Source organism: Phasianus colchicus, chromosome 6 (assembly GCF_987193195.1).
Source record: "Phasianus colchicus chromosome 6, bPhaCol1.hap1.1, whole genome shotgun sequence".
Lineage (NCBI taxonomy): Eukaryota > Metazoa > Chordata > Aves > Galliformes > Phasianidae > Phasianus > Phasianus colchicus.
In genome coordinates this window covers 40,126,020-40,139,170 of record NC_143441.1, presented here as the reverse complement: position 1 = coordinate 40,139,170, position 13,151 = coordinate 40,126,020, and the positions used below count along the sequence as shown (strand labels likewise).

The 13,151-nt window shown below is 38.4% G+C and overlaps 1 protein-coding gene and 1 long non-coding RNA gene across 17 annotated transcripts in view; both read left to right on the top strand.

Annotated features, from left to right (window-relative positions):
• PARD3 (par-3 family cell polarity regulator) overlaps positions 1 to 13,151 on the top strand; it is a 429,965-nt gene that overhangs the window by 312,244 nt on the left and 104,570 nt on the right. The window lies entirely within an intron of this gene.
• On the top strand, positions 8,784 to 12,339 carry LOC116244386 (uncharacterized). The gene is made up of 3 exons (XR_004170181.2): positions 8,784 to 9,050; positions 9,557 to 9,716; positions 10,641 to 12,339. It is a non-coding gene; the product is annotated as an uncharacterized LOC116244386 (long non-coding RNA).

Below are 13,151 nucleotides of genomic sequence, written 5' to 3'. Positions count from 1 at the left end.
GCTGAGGGATTTGCATTGCAGTTAAGACAGGCTGTACGCTACAAGTTACTGAAGATCAATTTGTTAAACTGTAGACTTGTTATCATGTGTGACCATCTGTTTGGATTCCATTATGGGAATTTTTTTTGCTCTTTAACAAATATACTCGTATAAATGTATGTAGAAAGTTATTCATGTCTTTCTCCATCCATTTTGACAGTAGAGGGTGGCTGGATCACAGTATTTGGTTGTTTTTTACTTGTCAGATTGTTTTTTTATTTTCGCTCTTTTATCAAAAAATGAAACAGGTCACAAAACCTGTTTTTTAGAGTAATAGGCTTTCAGCTTAAATTGTAAAGGGAAATACTGGAAATGAAGGAAATAATTGACTTTGGAGATAAGTGTGTTTGTGCAATCAACTTTTCTTAACCCACGGACAGACTACTTAATTTCTGCATAAGCTTATATCGAGAGTGCAGAGACACTGAAAGCTGCCTCAATAGCTCCAGGCAGCTCAGGGCTAGAGAAGGGATATCCATATAGTTCATACTGCTGTTCATAGTGCTGATCTCTGGTTTAATGCACTCTGCTGAACCTAAGATTGCCAAGCACTTGGGGCTTGTTAGCAGCAGTAGGTCCCCAGCTAATCAGCCACGTACATTTATGCAAAGAAGGAAGAGTGAGCTAGTTATTTTGAATTAGTAATGTTTTTTTCTCTCTTCATTCTTCTTTCTCTGTCTCTCTGTGTCTCTCTGTCTCTCTCAGTAAGAATGGTGAGAGTATAGACTGTCCATGTGATGATATAAGAGAGGTTGCAATAGTCACGCTGGGTAACAAGGTAGAATTATGAAATTATTTGTATAGTTCCCCATGCATGGAGCAAATTCCTAATCCCTGTCCATTGAGTTCTGCTAACCATTTTGAATCTTTCCTGAAATCTCACACCTTGTTTGTTTTAAAGCAATTTTATGTCTTCACTGAACCTGCAGAAAATGCATGTGCCAGAACTTCATAACAGCTTGATGTTATCATAACATAGGTCCTCCTCCTGTTATTTTCCTTCCCTAACTGTGTATTTGCTCTCCTTTGTGTTATGTCTATAAGGGAATGCAAGTTCTTTGGGGATAGTAGCATGTACAACTAATAAAAGATAATAAAATAGCAACCAAATGTGTGAGGTTCTTCCTTATGTTTCTGAAAAATTCAGATGTTGATTTGATCCATAGAGACCTTAAATATTTGTGCAGTTAGATTGCAGAGAGTTTCCTTCTGATCCTGTAAAAAAAATGCTGTTAAACACAAGCTATTCATGGATAATACTCTCGCAAATTAACTGAACAATCCCTCAAAATGCTTATGATTAGACAGTGAAATATTACTGTCTAAACAAGTGTTGGTTCGTAATGGCTGCTATTTTAACTTTGTTTTCTGTGGGTTTTTCTCCCTCCGTGTTTTTAGTGGTGTAATTCAGTTGCTCTGTTTTACTTGGTATTTGATGCTATATACCTCTATAATGATGCAATACTTTGGGGAAATAGACTGGATTTAATGAATTTACTGTGTTTGAGAGGCTTGGAAGAAAAATCCTTAGAGGGTCAGAGAACAAGTGAATGGTCAATTAAAAAATCAATCATGCCCACAATTTTATAAAATTATTATGCTTTGACTTGATAATTTTAATAGTACTGTGCTTGCAGTAGTGTCTTCTTTAGTCATAAAAACGTGTTCATATTGATTATGAGAAAAATAAGCAAATTAATGTTCTTCAATTTACTGTGATTAAAATTAGTAAAATTGCCTTGTGTAAATATATTATTAGTAATAATGTCTTAAGGAGCAAATCTCTTCTATGTATGGTATGTATTTACTGACAATTTAAAAAAAGAGAGAATTTTAAAGAGAGAAGGAAATTATCTAGATAAAAACAGAGACAGCTTTCAATAAAATAGAATACTGGAAAAATGAGAAGTGACATCTGTGAAGAACACTCACTAGGCTTTCCAAATTTGCTCTAAGATGCTTGCTACTTGTAAAATCTTAGAAGTTCATACTACTGGTTCATTGAAAAGTGTTGGAGGTTGTCCGTGTATCACTATTCTTTAACACAGATTTACTCTAGAAAAGGAAGTCTACTTCCATAATGCTTGAATATCTGCCAAGCACTGTTCTGCAGATTCAGTTGATGTGCTCTTGGAAAGGATTTCTTCTGTCCAGCATGGACACCAACAAAAAATAAAAATAAAAATGAAGTAATAGATTTTCTGAACTTGGCTTTGTGGTTCCTAAAAAACAATGAACTGCAGAGTCTTGAGGAATTTGGATAAGCTATGAATTCAGTTACCTCTATTCTTGTGCCAAATCATAGCCATTTTATATAAATGCTAAGTAGGAGCCCCTCTTTGTCGTGCTGCACCTCTGGACTGCTAAAACTGAATATGATTGAGATGCTATATTGGATTGGTAAGACTGGGAGAACAGCCCTGGATGCTTTTATTACAGGAGGTGGTCTGCCACTTCTGGTTTCCTGATGAATCTGTGGCTGGCCTGTCCTCCTCAGAGTAATGTCTTGAATTTTACAGTCTGGAGACGCATGAAGTATCTTGAGTTTTCATAGATACTTCATTCTACTTGTAGTCTCACACAGCCATTTCTGTATAGGGAGACTTAAAATCAGGTTCTGAAACTTTTGTCAATGACCAACCAGCATTAGAGTTACAACCCAATTAGTTTTCATATGGATTGTCACCTTCTTTTCACCATATAGATTGTCCAAGGGATCTAAGCCCTTGGAAACCCACAGACTTTTTCACTGTATAAACTCTGATCTTTGAGAACCTCCAGGGTCAGGGTTTTCTCACTAACCAATGTGACCATGGGATATTCCACAGATTGCCCAGGAATGTTTTCTGACTCCTTCAAGACAATACAGTTTCTTTCTTAGGAGATTGGAAGACAGAAGTGTTCAGAAACCCACTACTCAGTTTTGTCTTGTTTTGGTTGGTGACTCATGCTGGTGAGACATCTTTCGAACAGCAGGTTCTGATACTTCTTTCACCCTTGGATTTTGCTTTGCATATGTTTTCTTCTCTATCTTCAGTGCAACAAAAATCTTTAGCAGATCAAAAACCTTTGCCAGTCCTGCCTCTCCTGAACTCTGACATGTGCTGTTCTGGTTGCCCGCATGGCACAGCCCATGCCTCCTGCGCCTGTCGTCAGCCCTGGGCGTTTTCTAGCAACAGAAACACTCTCCAGCCCAATTTTACTTTTTGTAGTCAGGTAGAGGATAGCAGAAGAACAAAATAAATGTGCTTCTTTGTGAAGTTTTCCACACGTTCAGCTGTATCCAGCATGGTTCACCACTTAAAAAGTGAAAGCAGCAATTCTAGTGTAATCTTATGGTTCGGAGTATGTGATCCCAGCTATGGGTGAATAGTGCTGATTCTTTAATCTGCCTCTAGAGTCAATTCTTCCTCTGGTAAGAACAGCCTATAGGATATTTTCTGTTTGGTTAATACACTGACTTAAGAGCTTTACTCATGTTCTATAAATCTCTGTTACCATACATAGGTATTTTAATCCTAGTTTTGTATTCTTCCTCTGCTTCCACAGAAATTGATGCAAAATCTGGTGTTTAAACACCTGTTTTGTGAGGATCAGTAGTGAGGCGATAAGGAGAAACATTTTGGAAGAGAATTAAATAGCTCTATTTGCTGGAAGCACTGACAGAAGCTTCAGAAATGCTGAGAGGATGACAGAGCAGTCAGTGCCAGTGAGTCACAGGGTGTATCTTCCTTCTCACTAAAACAGAGACTGTAAACTTCCAGTCTTTGCTAGCCTTGTTGGAGGAAGATTAACACAGAGCAAAGCAGCACTATGTTTCATGCATTCACATGTAGTTGTAGTTACCATCTGCAAAATAAAACCATTTCTTTGTAGTTTTCCCCTTTACGTTTTGGGAAACATAACCTTTTGTTCCTGTAGGTTATGAAGGGAACTACATTTACATAATTCTGCTGTTATTTTTCTCGTTGTTCTGTGCAAATGTCATCACCGCTGACATCAGTGGTGCCGTGGGAGTCCCACCTGCTGGCTGCAGCTGCAGAGCCAGGAGGGGAGCTCCTGATGAGACATGCCAGGGTGCCCAGAGCTGAGGAACCAGGAGCAGGCTCCCTAATGATACTTCTGGCTGGGAACCTCAACAGGCTTTTGTATGGCAAAGTGTATCTTAATGCCTTGCAATCAAACGTGAAAACTATTTTAGAACAGGAACTGGGGAGAAGATTATAATAGTTGGAAGTAGGATGTGGTGCTCTTACAGTTTCAGGAGAATATGGTAAAAATGTGGGAAGAATGTCTAAGGATCTGTGTCTCTCAGAGATGCTGTTTGGAGAGGTGGGTTAGGCGTTTGTCTACGCAATGGCACTTTTACTGTTACTTTTATAGATCAGTGATTAGGTTTACAACATATTTTGGTGCTAACATAAACAAAAGTATGATTCTGATGTGTGTTTTTCATGTAATGATTTTTCCTAAACTTGGAGTGAAACATTCTGTATGTTCATTAGCAACTAATATAACACCGATATTTTTTCCTGAAGGCTTTGGTCATTTCATAAAATGTTTCCTGTATTATATGTTTCCTAAGGGTGTTAGAGTCTTTATCTCCAACATATAATAAACTTCTCTTCATCTTTCTCTAGTGCCATTAAAGCCACAAGCCTTTTGTTGTAAAAATATACTAATGAATAGAAATGTTACAACAAGAACAGAAGTCTTGTGTTTTCCCTTCATCATGCATCATCCATTTTAATTAGACGAAAGGGTGGTGAGTACTGTGACAAGAGTCTGGAATTAAAATCATTAATTGATGTCAAGCTGACGAGAGACTGCTAACATGAATTTACTGACAGCGGGAAAGAAATTAACCTTATTACTTTATTTAGTACATTGGGACTATTTATTATATTTTCCTATGCAAGGTCAGTGTGCTCCATTTATGATGATAGAGAAAGACAAATAATTAATAGATGCTGTGTAAAAAGTTTTGTTACATCCTATAAGTCACATCGTTAACTTGAAAAAGAAAATGACACACCACATCCCTTTCATCAGCATAGCTCATCAAAACCATTACAGCCATATTTTTGATATTTTAAATGAACATAATATGCTGTGCTATACTCTCCAGCCAAGTACAATTACGAAAGTGATCTGATTTAAAACAATGCCTTTATTTCGTAATGTCAGTGTCACAAAAAATGAAGCATATTTTTTCCTGCAGTGACATTGATTGGAATAACTGTCTGTTTTGATCATCATTGGAAGGTCAGCCTAACAAAGATGAGTTTTAATGTTAAGCATCTTTATTCTCTAGATGAAAGAATATAATGGTGTCTTACAGAATGACAGCAGCATCCTATAGATAATTTGTGACCCAGAGGTCATCATAAAAGAATAGAGAAGAGGTCATCCTGTAGTAAAGGCCATCTGGAACTGTTAAAGTATCAGATGGAGTGGGGGGCTGAGCAGCAGGACACTCTTGGTGTCTTTCCAGATTTCCCAGAGAGACCATAATATTTTTGTTGGAAAACCCCAACTTTCTCGCTTTAAGCAAAATATTTTCATGAAGCTGTTTCATTTTACTTCTAGGGGAAAAGAAAAAAAAAAAAAAGACAACATACTGTGATATGGAGATAATTTTTGCTTTATATATAACCCAAGTGTTATCTGTCTTTAAAATAAAGTGAAGGTTCAGCTTTAGACTTGCTGCTGCTGTATTTTGCTGCCACTTAACAGCTCTCTCAAGAAATATTCCCTCTAAATCCATAATTACTGCAAACATTCAGAATATAAATATTTTCTAAAGTGACTAGCTTAAAATCTTTTCTGATAAAACTTCCACCCCCTGCCCAGCCCATAAGAGAGGAGAGAAAACAATCCCTCTGTGAATCAGAAAATAAGAGCAATGTGTTTCTCATTCTCACTTATTTTGAGATGGGGTCTGCCTGTCAAGGGATATTCCAATTTCACTGAGATTTGTAGCATTTTTTGGCAGTTGTTTTTTACATAAGGGATGAGGTGCAGGATATGAAAACAAATGAATAGCAATTTTTTTTTTTCTTTTTTTTTTCTTTTTTTGTAAAAGAACACAGAAGTAAAGCGTGAGAATACTGAACTTAGGAAAAATATTTGCCATCAGTTGCGCTTCATAAAAATGTGGACTTCTGGAGATATGTAAATTGAAGTTTGAGTGGAATAATAGTTGCTGAGGTGTTTTTTAAACAAAACTCCTCTCATTCTTTAACTGCATTTTGTAAATATATGAATTAAGATTATAAGACATCACACTACAACTGTATTTTCTCTGTTATTCTTCCACAGAAATTCAGGCGCTGTACTGACAAGAACTGGCCAAGTCCCTTGCCATATTTTCTTGGTCTCTATAATGTTCTTGAGTTACAAATTCGGTGAAGGTGTCCTGCAGATACAGGTTCAGCACTCTGTTAGAAATAGCAGTTTTAATAAGAGCACTAATTTGCAGTGTTCTACTTCTCCATGCCAAGATTTCAGGACAGGGCAACAGCCTGTCCTCTGATGTTCCATAAATCACACTGTTAGCACTAGAGCGGCTGTAGCGAATACTTATTTGAGAATGAAAATTGTAGTAGCATAATTACAAACTTACTGAATATGGCTGCTCCTGTTAGTGCTGAGTGGAACAGAACTGAAAACCCATCAGATTTTCCCAATGGCACTGCAGGAGTCTAACAGTAAGCTGCACTAAAAGCTCTCTTTGTTCTAATTTTTAGATAAAGCAGCAATTATTTGACTAATCAGAAAGACACCAATGGTGTATTCACAACAGGCAGACAGGTCCCGCCTGCACACCACAGCTGGACCCTGTCTTTTGTAACCAGTTACTAGTTTGCTCCTCTTAATGGGTTATAGCAAACCTGGTTCGGTGTCCGGCCGTGCTGTAGACGTATGCTGTCAGTCAGTACTGCAAGCCAGCAGGGTTTTAGAAACAAACTCTGAGAGGTGTTGTGGGTGTTAATTTTTGGTCCTGAGCATCTACAAGTTATATTCTCTATTGGTGGTTGTTTCGTTATTTTTTCTTTCAACTTCAGTGTATGAGATTCATAAATCTCTTACTTTGTTGTAAGGTTTTTCATTGTGATTTTTTGTCACTTCCCACTGTTTCATTTTCCAACTTTAAAATTTGGTTGTTTCATACATAGCACCAGGAACACAGAATAATGGACCTGTAATTGAGCTAATGGCAGAATTTCATAGTCGCTTATGTTACTGTGCCAGCTGGAGGAGGATGATGCTAGATAGGTTCAGCAAAACTGACTGATGACAGTATTGTAACCAGACCTCTAGTTACTGCCTGCAGTATCTGTGAATGACTGATTTGATATGTGCTATGATATATGGTAGCATTTATATACAGTATGTTGTTTCCATTAGTGTTTTGCACATATGAGAACAGCTGTTCCTTACACATCCAACTACAGAATTCAGATGCTAGCCAGCAGTGCTGTTTGCTGATTAGTTCTCCAGTTGGAAAAATGCTGCAGGGAAAGTAACGGCCCAACAAAGCCCCTATAAGAAAGGAAGACAGTGCTCTTAGAGTGAGGACAGTTTGAAGCATGAACTCTCTCAGGTGTTTTAGCAATTGTTGAATCTTTTTATCTCCTTCAGTAGTACTTAAGTCCACCAAAAGGGCTGATAGAAGATTAGAGCTACATTAATCTAATGACTGGGGATCTGTCTCATATCAGTTCATCTGCCCAGTTTTGGAAACCAAAAGAAATTTGCTTTTCTTACAGGCAGCAATGATGTTATTTGATGCAACCTGCTTCCCAGCAGGATAACAGCTCTGTTTGCTCATCTGAGTGATCCTCCATTGCTGGGGCTGCTGACCCCAGGATCAGACATGAAAATTATGGCAGAAAATTGTAGTCTTTGTAGTGTTTGATTTGGGGATGGGAGGACCTGCAATCCTGCCTATGTACCTGATACATTTGGTTCTGGTGGAACAAAAAACACAGCAGGTATACTCTCCACCCCAAAGTGCTGCAGACTATCAGCTATGTAGTCTAAAGCTCCATGGAAGGGGTAATTTACAGATTTTGTGTGTGTATGTGCATCAAAAAAAAGCCAGGATTTTTGCTTACTTACTCTAAGATCCAAGGAAGCAGGCTTGATGCATTCTGCAGGGTGGGGTCTTCTCTTTGAAAAGACAAGGGAGGAATCAAGATAAGGACAGGTAGAGGTGAGGTACATAGGAGACTCCACCAGGTTAGAAAAAAAGATTCTAGTGACACCTTTATTTTCATCAGTGTCACTTGGTTTCCAATGTCTGTTTGCATTTCATCTGCTTATTAATATAATATTTACTTTATCTCTTGCATTTTTTTACTTCTTTACATCTTCATTTGTATCAGCCTTCTTAAATATGAGTCCTTATAAAAATGAGCATGCTTTTCTCAATTTATTAGAGCACTTATAATAATCACTTTTATTTTTTCTCCCTACTACAGCCCTCCTGAGTTGTAGCTCATTAAAGGTTTTTGAAATTCTCAGGGGTCTCTTCTGCATGTGGAATTTGAGGAAGGGGGGAACTGCAGGGAGACACTTGTTACTATCACATTTTCTAACTGGCAGATAAGCTGTGATTGTTGGAGGAGAAAGAAAATTAAGACAGTCTGATTTTGTGTATTTCTGATGTATTTTTTTTAATTTCAAAGTTGGTGGATTTTTTTTTTTTTAATCTAGTCCATGTTATATTTCTCTGTTCTTGTACAAACACTACATGGAAAATGTATGTGTATAAAATTTCTGTAAAAGTTGTAGCAGAATTACGAAGTCATGGCTTGAAGCAGTGATTGAGCACCTGGTGGGAAGGCAGTGCTAGCCCAAGGGAGATCAGCTGTATGCAGTACACCTGAGTGACCGGAAAGGTTGCAGCCAGGATCCACCCCTTCCACCCTCATTTAAGGGTTGGCTGTGGAAGTAAGGGTATCTCACTTGTGATCTCTGTTTACTTGAGGTATTCTCATGGTAAGGTAAGCAGCTTCTTTCCTGTATTTCTGTGCCTACAGCTGTTCTATTTGGGCAAATTCTCATTTGCTGTAACCTAGGACTTTGCTGTTCTGCTGTTGCGATTGTGCTTTCCCTCATGTTATACAAGTGCAGAATTATACATAGGTTGTTCCTGAAATAATGCCTCCTGTTTATTTATCTGGAAACTACAATAGATATGAAGAGCACGGTAGCACTAGTTCATAGAGTAAATTCTCAGTTACAAAATATTATTTTTTTTTCAACTTAGTCACTACCATTAGCTATGCATTTTTACCAGTAGTGACCAACAGTATCATGTGCTCATAAAAATCTGTAACGTTAGAGGTGACCTGCTGTGGCTGCAGCTGAAATGCACTATCCACTGCCTCACTGTGCACATCCACTGTTTGATTTTCATAATCTTTCAGCATGTTTTTCATGAATGTAAGTGGGCACGTATTAGATGCTATTGTGTTAGACTGCCTCTCTGCTGCCATTTCTTGCACAGTGACAAAATGGAATGGAATATCAGTGGGAAGGCTCAACCTCTACTGCCACACCATCAATATTCACCTCTCACTTTAAGGGCCATCATAATAAAATAGGAGGCGTTACTTTCAGAGCAGCCCTTGGTAGCTGGAGGAGAGCTCATGTTGCTTTCATGCAAGGTAGGATCTCCAATGTATGCATTTCCTGCAAGATGTCTATTTCATCTAGGATTTTAGGTTTGGGGGCGGGGAGGGGGGAATGTTGTTGGTTTTTTTTTCCCCTTTAGTTTATGATGACATACTTGAAAACTTCCTGTGGCAATCTGTTCTACTATCTTTTTAATTAGGATATTCCCCAGCCCACAGCATCTAGTCTTTGTCATTCTTGCTGCAACTTAAATACATAATATTTGCATTACATATAGAAAACACGATATTGTTTTCTCCCTTATGTATTAGGAGAGTGCTGTTATGTCTCTGCTGCCTCTTCCACAGCAGTTTGACACTGCTGATTCAGGAGTATCTGTCACTCACTAAAATTTTCAGATCCATTCTTACAAAACAGCTCCCAGGTTTTTACCTTTCTTTTTATATACTTAATTATTCTGTGTAAATTACTTTCTATTTCCTGTTATTAAAATAAATTTGCATTTTGAATTTTGCTCTGTCCTTCAAGAGCATTTGAAGTTTCAATCTTTTCCTCTGTTTTTCCTTCATTTGGATTTTGTGTGGATTCAGAAGGGTCCTAATTAATAATGAAAATACTGAGTAAACTCAGAGAGGGATCTATGCAGAAGATGTCTCAATCCATCCTCCTGCTAAGAGCTACTCCTCTCTAGATGCTCTATAGGAACTGACCTGTTCAACTTAATGCATCTTTCTGTTGCTGTTTTTCATAGCCTGATATCTACTACTGTTTCTCCCCTATTCACAAGGCCTTTTACTGAAGGAAATCAGATTGGCTTGACCACATCTGTTCTTGATAAATTTGTGGTGGCTATTGCTTGTCCCATTATCTCCTCAGTGCTTACCAATAGTTTGATTCAAAGTTTCTCAGTGGGCTGACGTTAAACTGATGAGTCAATAATTCTTTTGCTCCTCCAGGGGATGTTTGACTTTTTCTGGTCTTGCAGTACTTCAGCTGTCCTCAACAGTTTCTCACGATTACTGAAAAATGTCTGAGACTACCTAAGACAGTGGTGTGTGCAGGATGAAGTTCAACTAGCTTAACCAGCCACCTGGTTGCAATGAACCATTTAGTGAAGACATATGAAGGGAAAAACTAACAAATCAAGCCTCAAGCCTCAGCATCATTTGTTAATTTCATTCCCTCAGTACTGAGCAGGGAAGAAACCTTTTCCTTCCTCTTCCATCACTTGCTAATACAATTACACAATAACTTGTATCTTTTAAGCTCCCTGCTACTTCTATTTCACATTATGCTTTGGCCTTTCTGATTTTTGTCCTTGTATTTTTTTTGTGATAGTCCATAGCAAGCTGACCACATTTGTGTGTGTTCCTCTGTGTTCATGGATGGCATCCATATCTTAGCCAACTGGATACACATGTATGTACAGGAGATATGGTTGAGGTGTTTATTTATTAATTTGAAAAGGGTTGTTCTTAAGCTTTCCTATTTTAAAATACTTAATTATCAGGTTTTTTTACTTTCTTTGTATTCAAGTTCTGAATAAAGTGGGAGGGCACAGGAGGAAGAAGAAATGTCTTTCTTGTTTGCATATTACCCACAATTGGGTAGCTTGTTGTTGCCTGTGATCACTCATTGCCCACAGTGTTCTTTGAGAATGATTTCCCTAAGAATCCAGATGTTTTTGCTGAGAGATTGTTACAAGTGGGATAACTGACTAGCTCTAATAATGGTAAGAAAAGCTAAGTGTCATAAGCAGGTTCAGAGGGAAATCAAAATAATGCCTATAATCAAGGTACCCATTAGAAGAGCAGTTGTCAGAAAAATTTTGCTTGGATCCAGACAAAGGTCAATGGAAAATTATAGAACAGAACAAGCTCCCATATTGACTTGATTGTCAAAAATTAGGAAAAGGACCGTTAAGCCCTGAAGGCATCTGGGGGGAGAGGGAGGAGGAGCAGTGAGACCTGGCTTATTGCTGGCATGCTGTGCCCACGAGGTATTTTTCTCTAGCAGAGGAGGAAGGGACATGTCTGACAAGATCTGGCTACTGGCCAATGCACCTTCTGACCTCTTTATTAGAAACAATATCTGGCAAAAACTGGACCAAATGCTGTCATCCCATCCGACTAACTTGAACAAGCTGACTGGCATTATAAATGCGTTGTTTTTCTTGGTTCTTAATCCATCATAGAGAGGAATGCCAGTCTGATGGCAAAACAACTGAGAACTGTCAGTGGTGGATGGCTTGTCATTTAGCTTCTGTTCTTACACAATGCTGTTTCTATCCTTAATAAGCATTGTCAGCCGCCCCACATATGTGGAATTGCGAGCGTTCAATACTGATTTTGTAAATCAGCGAGCCTCAGTGGAAAAGACTATGTTGTGGATAATCACTTGGGCAATCACCGAGTCCTGGCAGCAGCAGGATGATTAATTGAATTGACCAAGCAATTGCACACCAGAGGCTGCAGCCAACTTTGTTTCAGCTCTTAGGGGAGGACATTGCTGCCAGTGCAACAACTGTAACGTACTACCTGTGAATACCCCTCCCATACTGTGCTTGTCAGTTAAGAGTAGCCAAATTTCAAAGGATCTAAACAAATCATATGACAAATCCTGCAACACCTCTGCTATCATCACTGATGTGAGTTTTCCAGTGCTGGAAGAAGTTTTGTTTCCACAGAACTGATGTGAGCATTTGGCTCAAAAGATTTGTCTTGCAGAGTAATACAGTTGATATGAGCTATCTGGCTAACTACCCTTTACAGCAGAGGGTGTGCACTTGATGCCTTTGTTAGAGTTGAAGGATTTGGTGTTTGTGAATGCAGGCACATTTCCCTGCTGGCTGAACAGCCCTGTAGGCTCCCCAGGCAGTGGCCTGCTGATGGAATGTAGGCCAGGTCTACCCGGAGAACAAAACATGCTGACAACTATATGTGGGTGTCTAAAATGCCAGTTCCCCTCATCTGAAAGCTGAATCCCACTCACAGGTTTTGAAAAAGGGATGTCTGCTGGGGACAGCTGAGCAAAAGCTTTCTACTTCTGTGACCACAATCTCAAATGCATAGGAATTGCTATACAATGGGTATGTCTGTCATTACTGGATTAGCTTGCAATGAAAAGCTTGTTGAACAATTATAGGAAGTTCTGCAACTAATAATATTGTCATTTGAAGCAGTTATCATTAGCTTTTGAATTGAATGCCACACAAATGCGTGAGGATAGTTTATACTTCACTGAACATTATAATTTGAGTATCAAAAGAACGGCATCACGTTGATGGCATTCAGTATTAACACTTCAGCAAGAGGGGTTTAAGAAACTTCTTGGGATAGCTTCTGTATTTTTTTGAAAGTTCCATTTCATTTAAACACTGCAAAATTGATCAGCAATTTTTGCAAAACTCTTTCAAGATGGAGAGAGTTATATAAACACTAAGCATTGTTATCGTTGTTAAGCCCATA